This window comes from Hipposideros armiger, unplaced genomic scaffold (genome assembly GCF_001890085.2).
Source record: "Hipposideros armiger isolate ML-2016 unplaced genomic scaffold, ASM189008v1 scaffold_95, whole genome shotgun sequence".
Taxonomy (NCBI): Eukaryota; Metazoa; Chordata; class Mammalia; order Chiroptera; family Hipposideridae; genus Hipposideros; species Hipposideros armiger.
In genome coordinates, this window is record NW_017731445.1 from 2201378 (window position 1) to 2218759 (window position 17382).

The 17382-nt window shown below is 39.6% G+C and overlaps 1 long non-coding RNA gene across 1 annotated transcript in view; it reads left to right on the plus strand.

Moving 5' to 3' along the window:
• LOC109384500 (uncharacterized) overlaps positions 1 to 17382 on the plus strand; it is a 74399-nt gene that overhangs the window by 1714 nt on the left and 55303 nt on the right. The gene's annotated exons all lie outside the window — the stretch shown is intronic.

A 17382-nucleotide genomic window follows, 5' to 3' on the forward strand; every position in this document is an offset into this window, starting at 1 on the left:
GACAGCAACTTGTCTGTTCCCCTTCCCCCAATTCCCCAGCGCTGTTCCCATCCCCCCAATTCCCCAATAAAAATATTAAAAAAAAAAAAAGAAAGAAGCTTTTCTTAGGATGTTGTGGTCAGCAGCGGTAGTGTGTGAAAGGTGCTTGGTAAAGTGGGAGGGCATAGAATCAGCACTCAGGTGTGCCTGACTCACAGTGACTCTTCTCCCTCTGTCTTCTGTGCTTGCCCTCCCCACTCCCCACCTTCTATACTGAGTGGTTCAAATCACAGCTTTGTCATGGGAGGACTGGGTTTGCTCTTGGCTCCACCCATTCTTGTTAAGTCACCTGGGACAAAATCTTCCACCTTGAGGTTGTTTCTGTATCTGGAAATTGATGATGATGACGACGACGACAATGACATCAACAATGATATACCCAAGTTCATTTTAAGTTTCAACACAGTGGTTGGAACATAATAAATGTTCAATAATTGTTATTATAACATGATTATTAATATTACTTCAAGGATCAAAGCCTCTAATTCCCTGCTGAATTTCTGAGGTGCTGGCAGAGTTGAGATGGGGGTGGGGTAAACTATAAAGCTTAGATGAGTGGTCAGTGACTTTTCAGAGAAGACATACTGTTGTGATTTCTTCATTTAAATTTAAATGAGATCTCTAAGGTTCCTTCAGTTATAGCACAGCCCCCGCCCCACACCCCCAAGATGATGACAGAGAAATGGAGCTCCCGTAGACCCCCTTACTAGAAGCTGTTTTTGAGGGTTTGGAGAGAGGAGAACTGCTAGGCCTGTAAGGTAGCAAGTAGCTTCTTTTTTCTGGACTTATCCACATTCCCCTCTCCTGTCCTTCCAAAATGTAAATATACTCAAGGAGGGTCACCACTTGAGGTGTTGCCAGTTAGCACCGCCTAATCCTTTGCTGATTTAGAGTTAGTTGGGAATTAACTAACAATTGTTTGAAAGTAAAGACAGGACTGGGCTGGGGTGAGTCCTGGGGAGTGGCTCCAGGGTGTGGAGCAGAGAAGGACTCAAAGACCAATTGCGTGTTTCACTGAGCCCACTTACACTCAGCTCCTTTGCTGAGCCTGCCTGGATACAATCTACAACACATTGTCTTTACCCTTAACAAACATAGACATTCTAATCACTCCAGCTCTTAGCCTGGCTTCTTCAAAGCACTGATTAAGCTGAACCTAATCCATATAAACTGTAATATTCCTCTGTGTGTCCAGTGGTAACTACACACTCCTCTCTAGTTTATTCGAGCCTCATGATTTGAACAGCAGCTTAATTCTGGCTCTCCCAAACCATTGAGAAAGAGCCCTTTTCCTTACCCATGGCTGATAAGCAAATAGCAGAGAGTCCTCACCTTACAGCACTGCAGCACGGCCAGTTTCTCTGCCTGCCTTCCCAGCGAGCGTGGCAGCCATCTTTCTCTGCAGCATGATGACTCAGACTGGACTCTTGTCCATCCCCAACAGAACTTGTGCACAGTTTCTGACATGGTTTAAATGAGGGGGTCATATGTGTCATTACCCCAAGTCATCAAAACAGCAATTAACTCAATAACCATGACCTTAAGCCAGTTGTTTCCCTAGGGAGTACAAAGTTGGAAACCAAATTATAGCGAGCATGACTCAGCCATGAGCTTCCATGAAGCAAAACTAAATAGTGCAAGTGTAAATATTGTAAATATTACAGTCCAGAGGGGCAATGCACAGCCTCTTTTTTGGGAGGAAAGGATTATGGGGACATAGAGAACTGTACAGAAGAAAGAATGAAAAAAAGAGAGTAGATCTGGGGGAACACCTTTTTGTAAATGAATATCCACAGCTTTCCTATGTTGTGTATTGTATCATACATTATGTGATATATATACCTTATTAAGAAAAAGTTCTGGTTAAATTTCTCCTAGGAGGTTAATATCTTTGGCAACAATGGTATAAAAAAGTTGGGCTAATCTCATTATACATGCTGACTATATATAGTTGTATTCTTTAAAATTACATTTTTTAAGATTAAATTATACTTTTCATAAAATAGAAGAGCTAATTTTATAAAGGAGCTATGGAAGCTTTTTGAAAAAAGTATTTTGAGTATTTCCTCTCCAACAGATTTGGTCATTTAATGATGAAAACCGTGTTTTCTCTTCAAACTAGAAACTCCTATATTCACTTAATATGGCAGTAATCAGAGGAGAGTTTTCCAGCCAAATGAAGGTCCCAGAAATATTACAACCAAGGGCTTTGGAAAAAGTTCTTTTTCTGAGTGTAAAATTAACATGTGCACATAGATTATTTGAAAAAAATACAGAAAAGCATAAATAAATGAATATTACTAATGTAAGCTCACCACAAGACAGTAATACTTTGCGGTTAATACTTCAATGTGCTTTCTTTTTTTGTATGTATGCATTTTTCACATAATTTTGATCATACCATACTATATATGCTTTTATCCTACCTTTACATACATCTCATTAGTGGGTTCTCACTTTTGAAGGTTTTTTGGAAAATGTTTTAACACAAATGTGTCAGGCTATTTAATTGTATTCATTATTGGATATTATCAATAATAACTAGTGTTGCTGGGAACATTTCAGTATACTAATCTTTGATTCTCTGCCCATTTCTTTAGGATGTGTTTTTAGAAAGGGAATCAATTTATTTAGGCATCTGACAGATTGCCAAATTGCATTTAGACAGATACTATTAATACTGATTTTCACTCATTAGTGTTTATGTGTGCTCTGACTTCACTGTACCCTCAGTGTCATTGAGTTTTTTTATTTATTTGTTTTGATCCATTTTTTTCTCAACCCTGGCTTCACTTTGGAATCAATCCAGGAATTTTACACAAACAAACAAAACAAGTCTATGCCTGAGGTCTACCCCAAACCAATTAAATCAGAATTTTGAGGGATTTGGGGGCCCAAGTCATCTGTAAGTTTAAAAGCTCCTCAATGAGTCTAGTTGAATAGAAGGGGTTCAGAAATACTTTCCTAATTGAGTAAATGAAAACTATTCTATTTTAAATATTTTTGATGTTAAAGCACATTAGAATCTAAGTGGTATAGGTTTGCCTCTTTAACTTGAAAAACATACTGTAAAATTATTATCCTGGCCAAAATATGTTGCCCCAAGTTGACTTTCACATATTTAGAAAAAAATAAGGCTGTTTCTGCACCCTAGCCCCATTACCATCTTAATATTAGTTTTTAGAAAAGTTTTGCAGGACCTCTTCTACTTTTTCTCATTTCACCTCTAAACTTTGTATCTCTGAGGCTCTTTTAGAAGTAGTAAATTTAAATTTAAATTGTCTTTATTGAATTTAAATTAAATTTATTAAGTATTTCATTTATTTGGGCATTTTCAACACTAGACTACGCACCGTCCATGTAAGAGCGTTTTTCTGTATCTTAGTGTAACGTCTTTTCCTTATTTGTTGTTTGCTACGTAAAAATATTAAAGAAGACAATAAATAGCCTGATAAAAATATTAAAGAAGACTATAAATAGTTTGGCTTGTCATGTTTGATGAAGCTGAAGACATGTTCTTTGGTTGCATTGGTCCAGGGAAATCCTTTATGCTCACCATGTTAGCACAAGCTGATGTGAAATATTTTCCTCTTTGGTGAACTATTTTCCTGTGTGTGCGAAATACGGAAATATTTCCCCTCTCACTCCTAGTGACCTTTCCTCATAATCTGATGCCAGATATTTGTCATCTCCCTAAAGGCTCTGATTTCCTTATTTCTATCTTGCCTCTGCCCCCACCCCTTACTCTTCCCCAAGAAGAAGGAGAAAAACTTTTCCCGCAGTCCAAATACTCGTTCTCTCATACTCTTGCAGCTAAGAGTGGCAAAAAACCACAATTTTGTCCAATTGCATGTAAACAAAATTCTGCTGACAGCTTTGGGGAAGAGTTTTATTTTCTGAATAAAGGTACAGTGATACGGGAACCCCATTTCCTTACTTCCGGCGTTGAATTCTGATGTGATACCTGGGTTTCAGCAGCCATCTTACAAGCAGGAGGTAGCCATCCTGAGAGAAAAACCAAGACAATAGCAGAGTCGTGGACTCTGCTATCTTTGAGCTGGAGAACCTCCACTAACCATTGTCTGCATCCAGACTTCTTTCAGTAGGAAAGTATGCTTTTAGTTGGGTCAGTATTAGATGGGCTTTCTGTTAGTGTTAGCTGAAAACATTCCTGGCTTACCCAAATATTAGTCAATATCACATTTATCCATTGATTGCAGCTTGCTGTTTTCTGTTTCTTCCATATTAGAGCTGAATTATAAAGGCCAAGACTATTCCTAAATGGGACATAGCCTACCTCTTATCCCCCTTTCATTCACCTCTCCCTTGGGCAATGGTCAGATTTGGGCCATTTATTGGGCTAAGATCTGGGGAAAGTCACTGCTTCTTGTTGTCTGTTTCTCATTCTGTCCCTGCCTGTGTTGGTAAGTCAGTTTGCTTCAGCCTAAAGCTGTTTAGCCTTGATTCAAATAGAAAAAAAAAAGAAAATGGGGAGTGATTGTTCATACCAACTTCTCCCAGCTTTCACTTTTAATTTTTAGACCCACAAACACACATAATGATAGTTACTTGCTATTGTTTGCTATTGTTTCTTGTGGATTTCTGTCTTTTACAATCCTTATAGGGTGGGGAGGCTGAGATCTAAGGCAGGATAGCAGTACCTCTTGCTCTGAGTACCATCTATGCTCCTATTTTGACACGATTTCCCTCGCCCTTAATAATTGGTAATGAATGTAATTTGAGGTTACATCTATTTATTCTGTGCTGCCAAATGTTATGCTGGTGCCTTAATTGGTTTTGTTAGAGTGAGCTTGAAGCCTTGGGTATATAAAGCAATTAAAATATTTTGGCATTTTGCATTAATCACTGAAGCATCACAGACTTTTGATCGGCTATGTGATGTACATACTTACTGAACACCAGCAGATATGATTTATGTGCATTCAACTAGGGGATGGCTAAGAAAACGCAAATATGTTTGAGGTCAAAGAGAAATATATCAAATGTTCAGTCGCTGCTAAATTACCTAAGTGTTGATCAAGTAGGAAAATGAAGGTACATTTCCTTTATCAGGTTTACCTATTTCAAATTTTTAGCAAAGGGAGTTTTAGATAGAGTTTGCATCGTTTTCTAGCTGTTCACTATTTGTTTCTATGAAATATATAGAAATTTCTAGAATTGATCAGTATTTTACACCACAATTCAGACATCTTTAGTCTGTAGAAGTATAATGAAAAACTAATACATTTATAATTATGTGCTTGAACTAATATGGTGAAACAAAAACCTGGTTTATTTGTGACCAAGAATCACCAAGTTCATCTTTTTCAGATGTAACAGGTACTGGACCACGAAAGCATCTATGAAAAAGAGCTTTCTTTGGAGCCTCAGTCCTAATATTTGCTCACTGGAACACCCTCTTCCCATAGCCTGTCACCATGATTCTAGCACCATCTGATTGGGACAGAGATGGCAGATCCTTTGCAGACTGACACATGAGATCATGTAGTGACCTTTTCCAGAGAACATTCTTACTAATACGAATCTTTACTTTTAATTCACTTCATCACTTTCAGCTTCCTTTGTGGCCAGATTTTTTTTTTTTTTTTTTTAGCTGAGCCATCCTGCTACCTGTTGGCAGCTCAGAGGCAGCTCAGCTCAGGCTGGGAACCGAACCAGCAACCCTGTTGCTCAGAGCTCCCACTCTTGAGCGAGCTCTTAACCAATTGAGCCACTTCGCCAGCCCCTGACACCTTGATATTAAATATTTAGAAGGGGTTTCTGTGGTTGGCCCTGCACCCCATTCTTATACAGTAGTTATGTTCTTTACATGTTTCCAGGTAGGAGCTGGGTCAGTTCCCTGTAAGATCATGATGTAGGTGGAGGAGAAGGTGGCCCTTTTGGAGTCTTCATGTCACCCTAGAGATGTTCTGACTCCTCCTTATCATTCAGAGGTGGAACCAAAAAAAAAAATCAGACTTTATTCTAGAAATCAGCTGCCAAACCCTGAAATCCCCCAACCTCAGGCTGGGCAACAGTGATGCTCAACTGCAAAGGGGCAGCATTCTTCCCTGCCAACACTACAGCCATTTGTGGGCCTTCTCCATAGTCTCAGGAAGTAGGCAGACAAGCAAAAGTCATCTGACTTCATCACAGACAGAGGCCCTGGCAAGAGAATGAAACCTCTCAGTTTCGGTGTCTCTTATGTAGACCCACCCTGTGTTCTCTTTCAGCCCCTGGTTTTTGCTTTGTTCTTAGCTTGCCAGGGTGGCAACTGGCCAGGCTCCAACACCTGGTTGGGCCTGAGAGTGAGGGGTGAGCCCCACCCCTCTTTTCCCGGTCTCTCCCTGTACGTGCTCAGCGCACACATCCCCCAGTGTGGTTAAGACTCCATAAAATTCTCACAGGCCTCAAGCAATGAGGATAAGAACTAAAAAACAATCTCTGCTGTGGAAGCTAATTGTGTGGTTTTAATTAATTGCTCCAATTAGAACCCCTCTTCTCAGTTATGATACTCTATAACAGCGTCAGCTGGGATGCTTCTGAAAGTGGAAATTGCCATAATGCTCAGGTACTCATCAACTAAAACTCTTACTATGTGCAATTAGTTTCTCTTCATGTTTTTATGGCAACCCTAGGGAGTGTGACAAGCAACAAGGAGGCAGCCTTACCATGGCTAGAATGAATGGCATCAATCCATTTCCATTCCTATAATTTTGATAGCCTAAATAATTTATTATAGATATTCTATCTCTTTATGCTTCAATCTGAGTTGTTTTTTTTCTTGTCTACTAGTTCTGGTTCATCAAGTCTTTCTTCAGTTGTGTATCAATTGTTCTCAACTTACCCATTGAGTTCTTAATTTGGTTACTATATTTTTCAATTCTAGAATTGCTAGTTATTTTTCAGTCTGACATATCCTTTAAAAATAATTTCTATTCTGTGCTGAATTCACAATTGGTTCTTTTATTTCCTAGAAAGAGTAAGCATAGTTTTATTTTAGTGTTTTCTGCATTTTGTTTCTATTTATGACATACCAAATTTGAGGCACATCACAAAGATAAAGTAGTGTTTTTCTAGGCAGTGATAGTCAGTGTATTTCTGACAAGGTGGTAACAAAAGAGCCAACTACGATTCTGTGTGGATTGGTTCATAGACTTTCTTTTTTATTATGAAAAATTCCCAATATATATTAAAGTAGAAGGAAAAGTATATGAACTCACAAGAACCCATCATCCAGTTTCAACAGTTGTCAACATTTAGCAACCATAGTTATTTTAACGTTCATACCCGATAAATCCAGGATCTGGGTCCACTGTGGCTCTATTTCCATTTTCTGTTGGTTCTGCTGTTTCTTATTCTTGTCTTCTTGCTATTATTTTATTGTGTTTCAGAAATCATATTGAAAAATCATTTGTAGAAATAAGTTGATGTCTAGGATAATTTCTTTCTGCAGGGCAGAAAACTTTTACTTACATGCCCAACAGTTCTTGCATCTGGAATCACCTTAATCCAATTCAGGGATGAAGATGAATTCAAAGCTGTACTGAAGTTAATACAAGAGCAAGTCTCCTTCCAGTTCACTCTGTTAGGGTGACCTAGGCTCTCTTACCAAGCCCACAACATTTGTGACTCTATCCCCATGAGACTGCCAAAAGTGCTGCTTAGCATTTTGGCTGCCTCCCCCTGAACTGGTAAATTCCCCTTGAGGAAAAACCCAAACATTGGACCTTTACTATCCTGTTAGCTCTCCAAGGTGTCAAGCAGAATGTGTATATGTAGTATATGTAAATGATGTGTGTGCATGTGTGTGTGTGTGTGTGTGTGTGTGTGTGTGTGTGTGTGTGTGTATGCCTTAGTTATCCTCAGTAGGATTGATCCAAATCTCCTGGTCTACATATCTTACTCTACATAGCTCTTAAACAATATCTCATTCTGTAGTCTTTTATACTAATCATTTTAAAAGGGAAAGTTGAACGGTAATATTCAATGATTGCATGTAGATTAATTGATCTCTGCATCTGTCAGTAAGAATTTATTGATCACTGTTTCTGTAAACTACTTGTTTACTCTCACATTCATCCCTTGCTTCGTTTCTTCTCTGATTTGTATCATATATTCAGGCTCTTTCACTCTTTGGATTCCAAGTAGATGTGACCAAAAGGAGGCACTTTTTTGGTGGTTATTGGCATTGGTTAATATATGAAATTGGAGGTTAAGAATAGGGAAGAGGAGTCAGTGTATTCTCACCTCTCTTTTTGCTTCCTTTGATGTCTCTGACAGTATCTGCATCTCCTCCATGGTTCCAGCTCTTACCGGAAGGCCCTGGCTTCTAGGCTGTGATACAGCTCTTCCCATGGCCTCCACTATTCCTGAGGACGGTAGGGACATCCTATTGTTGCTAACTTGTGGGTTGTCTTACTCTTTGCAGCTTCTCAACCCTTCTGTCAATTTGTAATCAGTTCCCTCCAAATTCCCACCATGTCATAATTTCCACTGTTTTAAATACCTAGTGCAGTTACTTAATTGGTCTATAAGGTTTTGTTATAGTATAAAGTATATAATATGCAGTTATTGTCCTTAGGGAAGGTATAATCTTGACAAGGAATAAAAAGAAATCTGCATATGAAGAAATGACAGATGACCACACATTAAGAGCCAGCCTTAATGATTTACAGGAGAAGGCCAAGGCAACTCAAAAAAAAGGAGAAACCTCTGGAATTCTCATAGTCTTTAGGTGGAGGTGAGGTAACTCATACTGTGCAGTAGAATAGAATAGAAAACGTTCCAGGTGGAAGATCGGATCCAAGAGTTCCAATAAGAAACTTCTGGAAAAACAAACTTGTTCAAAATCTCTAAGTAAAAGTAGCTTTTGAAATTATTTTTCACCCAACCTAATGGTTTATATGAGTAACTTGGTGATTCTTGTGCATGCTTTCAAAAAATTCTTTAAACTTTGAAAAACAATTAAAACTGTTTGATGTGATGGTGTTTTCAATCTCACTTTATGCATTTGTTCTTGCTGGTCCATATACTTGAGCTTCACTAGAAATCACTCTGTCATTCCCTGCAAACAAGCTCTGTCATTTCAGATGCTACCAACACACAACTAATTGAAAGCTGAGCAATGAATGATAATCTAGAAGCTCTTAAGCAAATATTTTTTCCTGTGAATAGGGCTCATGATGGGTGGATGATGAGATGCTCTTTCTAAGCCAGGACACCATTATACTTTTGGGTGGACTGAGGAATCTGAAATAGGTTAGGAAATAGAAGGTATGGTGTGAAACCAGTTGCTTGGATATGGATTGTTATTCTGTAGCTAATTTTTATTGTGTTGCCAGGCTGTGTTCAAGCCCAGTGCTGGGGTTCAGCATGCCTCTCTATTTGATGCATATCGTCTGTTTACAGTCAGTGGGAAGAACATTGAATTTGGAGTCCGATCTGAGTTAGAGCCCCCTCTTTGTTCCTTTTGGGTTGTTTGATCTTGGATGAAGAATTTAACTTCTTTTTAAAATTAATTTATTTTCCAATTACAGTTGACATACAATATTATATGAGTTGCAGGTGTACAGCATAGTGGTTAGACACTTATATAGCTTACAAAGTGATCACCCCCATAAGTCTATATATGCTGTACTTTACATCCCTGTGACTCTTTTTATAATAGGCCATTTGTACTTTTTAATTTAACTTCTTGAGTTTTGCCTTTCTCATCTGTAAATTAGGAAGAATAACGCAATCTCTTAGGAGGCTGTTGTAATAATTTAGGTGAAAGTGCTTAGTTAGCTGTCTTACAAATGTAGCTATTTCTTGCATAAATGTTTGTTAGCTGCCCCACTATATCTCAGCTCCTATGCTTGGCCAGGTTATAAAATTTGCTGGGGGAGAGAATAGACACCTAACAGGACTTTCACATTAGGATGTTATGCTTATAACACAGACAAGGAAGAATCACATCATTTTCTTTCTTGCTTTTTTTCATTTTTCATTTTTCAATTTCCACTCCTAAAATTCTGGCCCCCGGCCTGTAGAATATTTGTACTCATTTCACATATTAACCACATGACCTGCTTGGCTTTGCTCCAGAGGTGGAAGTTGAAATAAGTAAATGATCTCTTTATTTGCTTTATAACTAAGCTCCATTTCCTTTCCTCTCTTACATCCTGGAGTGCTCATAATGTACACATGGCATAAAATGTACATGAACAAACAAGTCGTCATTTACAGAATACATTCCCCCCCCCCGCCGCTCTTTGGGGCCCTATTAGCAATTGGCAATCTTAAAGTTTTATCCCCTAGGCAGGCTCCTCATCAGGAATTCCTTAACCCCATTCTGGTCAGCATCCTAGCTACTCATTTTTAAGCCATCTGCTAAAAACCATTGAAGAAACAGCTTAGGGGGTCCTCCTGCAAGCTTCTAGCTTTCCCTACCCAGAACAAGTACTGAGACTGGTCAGAAGTCACATTATTTACTCGGAGAATAATAGTCCTCTGCAATTTCTGCGTATCTTCTCACCCAATGACAGTAATAATATATTTGACATGAAGTGCATGCTAATTACTCTTATTATTCCAGGGGTTTCATTAGTAACAATCCTCCCTTGCCCGCAATGCTCCCAAAATTCCAAATGTCTTAACTATATCTCTGAAGACAAAATAAATTCTAGCATACACATTTTTCTGTTCGTTCCTCCACCTTGTCACCACCCTTGCCAAATCTTTCAACTATTCACACCAAAAATGCTAAAAGTCAGAAGGAATATTATCATGATTTCTCAAAGAGAACTCTTGTCTATTTGAATTTAAGAACTTTAAGAATTCTATTAACTCAGATGGGAGAGACAGTCAAACATTTTCCCCCCTTTCCTTAAAAAGCAACAAGAAAACCCAACAAATTATGGTCTATAGTTGTAATTTTATTAACCAGTTTTCAGCTATTAGGAGCCTAGAAAACATATGTAAACGCTGAACTTCTCAGTGCCAAAATTTGACTTAGAATTTGAAGACATCCAAACAGTCAAAATAAATGAAATAGCACCTGTGGATCCCATTTAAGCTTTTATTTTAAACTAAATTTGGTCAAGCAGTTCACAGCAGATGAGAGGCAGTGAATCCGAAATGGAAACATGGTAATCTTATGTCATAGTTAGTTGGGCTGCCCTAACAAAATACTGTAGCCTGGGCACTTAAACAACAGATATGTATTTCTCTGGAGGCTGGGAAGTCCAAGACCAAGGTGCTTGCCCATTCAGCTCCTGGTAAGAGCCTTCTTCCTGGCTTACAGCCAGACACCTTGTCACGTGGCCTTTCCTTTGTGCGTGAATGTGAGGAGAGAGAGAGAGAGAAGAGCTCTGGTAGTGTCTTTTCTTATAAGGGCACTAATGCCATCATGAGGGTCCCAACCTCAAGACCTCCTGTGAACCTAATCACCTCCCAAAAGCCCCATCTCCAAATACCATCACTTTTGGGATTAGAGTTTCAACATTTGAATTTTAGGGGGACAAAATTCAGTCTATAGCATCCTGCTAAAGTCAGATATACCCACAACAGCCAAAAGAGAAAATAGCCCCTTGTTAGGGAAAGATCAAAGGAAAACTATTATAGCGTTTTATTTTCAAGAGGGACCATTTAGTTCAGGGACATATCCCTCTGTGGAAGTCAGTGGTTCCTGAGGGCATCATGATTACTAACGTTCCCAGGAATGAGTCTGATTCATTAAGAATATTAGTCAGGATGAAGTAGCTTCAGTGCTGTCTGTGTAAGAGGGAACAGTGTACTCTACTTTAGAACTGTTTTTGTCAATGTACTTAAAATATTGATGTGTCTGTAGGTTGCAATCAGTCATGCAAAATATCCATTTATATTGAATGTTGTGTTTTCCGGAAAACCTGATAAATCTTGTGCATTGACAAACAATAAGTATTTTATAGGATTAGTCAATAGGATACAATTTTCAAAGAACAATTTTCTTTTAAACTGAATTATGCAAGAGCTAACAAAATTTAGTGTTGATATTTTAGTCATTGAAAACCATCCATCACTACCTAGCACCAAGGTTTGAAAAATTCATCACAGCACTTTCTTACTGAAGCATGTCTGTGCATGACAAGTCCTCCTGCCCTTTAATTTAAAGGTGGTAACACAGATAGGGAGTTCCATACCAGAAAGGACTTATGTCTGACCACAATTCGTTCACCTGAGCCAAGGAACAGTGATTCCCTGATTTGTGTGCCCTTTGTCTTAGTGCCTTCTCTCCTGTTAATAACCATTTTCTGGACTCCTGTGAGTGCAATAGCCAGTTTCCCTTTTTCCTGCCTGCCATACTTGTACTTACCATGCAATCAGCATCCATCTCCACAAGGAAGCTGATCTTGCCCAAAGTCCAGGAAACTCAGTCAGTGAGCTGCAATTCCCTGTATCAGTCCCTACGATAGAAACAGCCTTGCCAAGGGACCATCATAATCGATATTGCTTGGCAAAGGGCTCCGCGTACCCGGATTGTATTTCGAAAGGTACAGTCAGCTTCTGCCTCCATAATTCTCTTTTTAAGTATATTTTCACATCAGAGAAGCTCCCATTTGGCTGACAAATGCCTTCTTTAGCTCTATTAAAACGTTTGAGGTCTGGTCTCATCTTGCTGGTGGTAGTCCTGGGCTGCCTTGGTAAGATGACACTGCAGTTCTGGGTTATGAGGCATTATTTCCTAATTTTAGAGTTTATGCCCAGGCATAATCTTCCTCTTTTAGACCTGTGTTCTTGAGGAGGATGCCTCTGTGGTACCCCCAAATCAACATGCACCGAGTAACGCTATCTACCATATGCTCTAGCTCATATCTACATCTAATCTATTGGCAAATCCTAGTGGCTCCACCTAAAAGCTGTATCTTGGTTTTACTGACTTCTCCCTAGCTCCTGCTGTCACTCTAGCCCAGGGCCCCAACACACTAAACGTGTTCCCGCCTTAGGGCTTCTGCACTTGCTGTAGGTTCTGGGTGTAGGGCTGTTCGTTCCCTCTGATAAGTGCATATCTCAGTCCTGTCCTTCATTCTGAGCTTTGACCACCCTACCTAAAATCAGAGCCTCCTACTCCCATGGAGCATTACTGCTTGTCTCTCCTTGTCCTGCTCATTTATTTGCTCTTTTTTATTTTATGTTTTTGTCCATCTACCTCCACTAAAATATAAGGGCTTAAAAATAAAAAAAATATCAGGCTTGCTCACAGCTATATGCCCCGATCCTAGAATAGTGCCTGGCACCTAGGATGCCCTCAGTAGCTATTTACTGGCTAATTGACAGAGTGATTCCTTACCTTATGGACTCCTCACAGCAGTGCTTTTAGGTGTGAGGGGCTGGTATTCCAATTTTGTAAACAAACTGAAAAAGCAGGCGCAGTAACTTGCCTAGAGAATACAGTTACCATAGAACTGAGTTTTGCATTTTGGTCCTCAGGACCCTGACTTCAGTGTTCAGCAGATCACACTTTTTACCCCAGGTAGTGATGAGGACCTGTGGCACTGTGAGTGAGTGCTGGGAGGTGGTACTCCAGGACCTGGCCATGGACGTTCAATAGCAGGACAGAATCATTAGGTTATACTTGATTTTACGGCTGATGTTGAGGTTTCTCAAGAAGCTAAGTTGTGGCCCTTCCACATGTCTATCAATCAAGGCTCTTTAGTCTCCATACAGAGGACGTGGAGTTTAATTTTCTGTGCTCTTGGCATTCTGTTCTGAATTAATAGGTCAAAAACTTGCATACTTGTCATTAGGTTGTAGTAGTTATTACCTATTTCCTTACCCCCTGGCAGATAGATAACCATAACAGACACTAGGGTATATATAATATACAGTCTGGGTTCAGAGCCACAAGACAGGAAGTTAGGTCAGAATCATTCATTCAAGGATCAGAGTCAAATAATCAGCCACGGGTCCAAGATACAGAATGTCAGATGTTACATTATCAGAAGCAGGGTCTTTGTATTGATGGATTACTGGCCCATCCCAAGAATGGCTGGCTGGTGTTAGACAAGGAAGGCCCTAGCAACTAACCAAGTGCCCACACTTTCCTCTTGATGCTACCCTCTTGGACCAGAGCAAAGGCAAGGTCAGGAGCCAGACGGACCCTGACAGCGTGTGCCTCTTAAATACGCTGCCCCAACAATGGGAAGTCAAGAGGGCTCCATGAGCGCCTGCTGGTACATGGATTAGGGGGCTCATGTCTGAATGGACAATGCTGACTGTCTCACCGGTTGATGCCATTTGGTTTTTGCTTATGAGTGAATAAAATTCTAAACACTTTTAGCTCCTGTTTTAACTTAAACAGCTGCAAACATAAGTCTGTTGAAACTCTAGGAAATAAGTGGTTATACTTAAATATGGTTTTTTTTGTTGTTTTTTTTAAAGTAAGGCTACAATGAGTTCAACATGAGTCAGCATATGGGAATATTGCTTAGGGGGCAAATGTGACTGGAACTTGAAAACAGGAATCTAGCAGGAAGTTTTTTTTCTTGCATGCTTCATTTTGGCCATATATTTTTAGAACCTGTTATATGCCAGGTAATGTGTTATATGCTGGCAATGCACAGATGTAAGCGCCAACCAGTTCTCAAGGGGCCCAGGATCTAGTGATTCTTTGTGGGCCACTTCTAGACTTTTGTGTTTCTATTTCTTTCAGCTTTCAAGAATTTTAAAAGTGGAAATAAAAATTTGAGATAAATGAAAAAGGAATTGATTAGTCTGAAGGTGATTTAATGATCAATTAGAGGAAAGATACAGAGAGCATACTGTATAGTTCGTCTCCCTTCACACTTAATGAGGAGGCCTATGCAGCCAGAAAGGAGATATTAAGATAGGATAGATATAAAGACTTTCTCTTCTTGGCTTTAAAGCAGTGAAAAATATTTGCATATATATTAGGTATATCTTGTGTGTGTACATGTTTGTGTGTATCTGTGTGTATGTATTTGTGTCTCCTCCCCAAATTTATATATTGAAGTCCTAACCCCTAGTACCTCAAAATGTGTCTATATTTGGAGGTAAGACCTTTAAAGTGGTAATTAAGTTAAAGGAGGTCATTAGGCTGAGCCCTAATTTAATATGATTAGCAGCCTCATAAAAAGAGGAGATTAGGACAGACTGGCACAGAGGGAAGGCCATGTGCACATACAGGGAGAAGATGGCCACTGACAAGCCAAGGACAGAGGCCTCAGAAGAAATCAACCCTGCCAATACACGGATCTCAGACTCCTGGCCTCCAGGACTGTAAGAAAGGACATTTCAGTTGTTTAAACCACCCAGTCTGTGGTATTTTGTTATGGCAGCCCTAGCAGAGCAACACAGACATGCAAATGAAAGGACTCCAGTCCTAACGTATTTAAGAGCTCAAGAACCACACATATGTATCAGGGCTACTTTAGAAAGAAATATTCTCAGGTGCTGAATCATGCTGGGTTTGTTCAACTCAGTGGTAGGATGAGAAATAGTCCTGACTGGATACTGTGGCTACATAGATGTTAAGTGCTTTATGATTCTACTAGGTCATTCACTCAGTGAATTTTTTTTTTTTTTTTTATTTTTTTTTTTTTTAGCTGAGCCATCCCGCCACCTGTTGGCAGCTCAGCGGCTGCTCAGCTCGGGCTGGACTCGAACCGCTGTTGCTCAGAGCTCAAACTCTTGAGCGAGCTCTTAACCAACTGAGCCACTCGGCCAGCCCCTCAGTGAATTTTTTTTTAAAGCTCCTGCTATGTATCAGCATTGAATTGGGTGTAAGAAATAGAAGAATGACTGGCACAAGGATCTGTCCTCCAGGAACTAGTTATGGACAGCCATTGCTGTGGTGTGAGAAGCCTTCTGACAAATATAAGAACAGGGCACCTAACCTAGCAGGGCAGTTGTTCCAGCTCATACTCTCAGTCAAGGGACTACACTTGATCTTTTCCTTACTTATTTCTCCTAAAGAGATCTTTTTTATTGACCTTTTTAATTGATTTTCTCCAGTATTTTTTTTTCCCCTACATGACTAAGTACTGGATATCAACATAGGATCTGTAGTAATTTAGTAGTTAGGCTCCCAGGAAGTCATTCAAAGAACATAATGCAGTAAATCAGACTCTGTGTTAACTCTGACCTAGAGCGTTATCTCTTCCAGAAGAGAGAGCCACCTTCTGTGACCTAGTCCCCGATGTTTCAGGCCATAATAGGTGCTGGGGCCCTGCCAAGTTGGGTCACTGTGGTTCATAAGGGACTGTCAGTTTCTCACAAATATGCAGCTGCAGAATTACCATGTCACCCATGGTGATTCATAAAATCAGCACTTCTAAAAAAGGGAATATTAGAAACCTCACCTCCTGGCTATCACTATAATGCAATTATAAGCTCTAGTTCTCAGTTGACTGCCCAGAGAGTCCTCAGAAGAACCAAAGGAGAAATCTGGGAAACCCAACACTTTGATTTGCCCAAGACAAGTATTAGGAAGCAGTCAGAGTAGAAGTTTTAGATGATATTTTTAATCTAGGATTGTGATAAAATAGAAATGGTGTTTGATATATACTTGTATCTGCTTGTATTCAGGTTTCTTCAGAGAAGGGGGAGAGTTATTAAAGGAATTAGCTTATGTGATTATAAGGGGTAGCAAATAAAAAGTCTGCAGGGTAGGTCAGCAGGCTGGACACTCAGGCAGAGTTTCTATGAAGCAGAATTCCTCTTCTGTGGGACACTTCAATCTTTGCTCTAAGGCCCTCCACTGATTGGATGAGACCCACCCACAATATGGAGAGCAATCTGCTTTGCTTGAAGTCTGCTAATTGTAAATGGCACTCACATCAACAAAACACATTCTCAGCAACATCTAGGCCAGTGTTTGACCAAACAACTGGGCATTATAGTCTAGCCAAGTTGACACAGAAAATTAACCATCACACTAGTTTCAGCTAAAAGAAGTAACCTGAATTCTTCATCATGTTATTAAATATTAATCTCAATGCAGGTAACTAGCTAGTAATCACAAAAATACTCTAAACCTCATATTCATCTCTCTTGGTATGCTGTTAGCTTTAGGGTTTTTAGCCACTGCTTCACAAGGGAGGCAAGTCTATCTCTGAATAACTCTTATAGTTGACAAGCCCTTGCTTGAATTGATTTAGTCCCAATCCCTCTCCATATAACTGTCATGGCTTAAGTGAAGTTGTACCCTCTGGAACAACACTGAAGCAGGAGGGTGACTGATTCATCTTAAATAATGTCCAAAGCGTGCTCTATGGGATATTCATTTTGTGTGATGCTCAGTGGGAGGGTGGGGGATACAGAAGGTCAAATAATTTTGGGAAACATTGCTTTTAAGCTCTT